Genomic DNA, 495 nt, shown 5'->3' on the forward strand with positions numbered 1-495 from the left:
ATACAACTTTTTGGAATGGTCTACTCGCTTCTCAGAAAGCCGCACCTATTGTGTACGCGAAAGCCTGTCCCATATGGGATTGTTAATTCTCGCTCCTTTTTTTTTTTAAAGGGTTCCTGCGCCCCAAGCTGTGTGCATTTCTATTTAGTTTTTTCTTGGTGTAGTACCTAGCGATGCTTCAGCAGCAGTGAAAGCGCTGAGGTAAAAGTATACAAGAATCTGCCCTAGAACTCCATCCGCAGCAGCTGAGATTGACAGTTTTCGGCGAGAGATGCGAGGCAGAAGGCACACTACAAATGTGTTATGTTCATGTTGATTGGTTGGGCAGAAATGCCCTACTGTACATTGTGCTAATGGTTTGCATGTAGGCACTACCTTTTAACATCTGTCGGAAAGCACTAAACCCGAATATATTGAACTTGCAAAAAAAAAGCATAATCAGTTCAATACCATATCGTATAATTCGATATAAAACTTAGACTCTAACTCCCGTAT

Source organism: Rhipicephalus sanguineus, chromosome 2 (genome assembly GCF_013339695.2).
Source record: "Rhipicephalus sanguineus isolate Rsan-2018 chromosome 2, BIME_Rsan_1.4, whole genome shotgun sequence".
Classification (NCBI taxonomy): domain Eukaryota; kingdom Metazoa; phylum Arthropoda; class Arachnida; order Ixodida; family Ixodidae; genus Rhipicephalus; species Rhipicephalus sanguineus.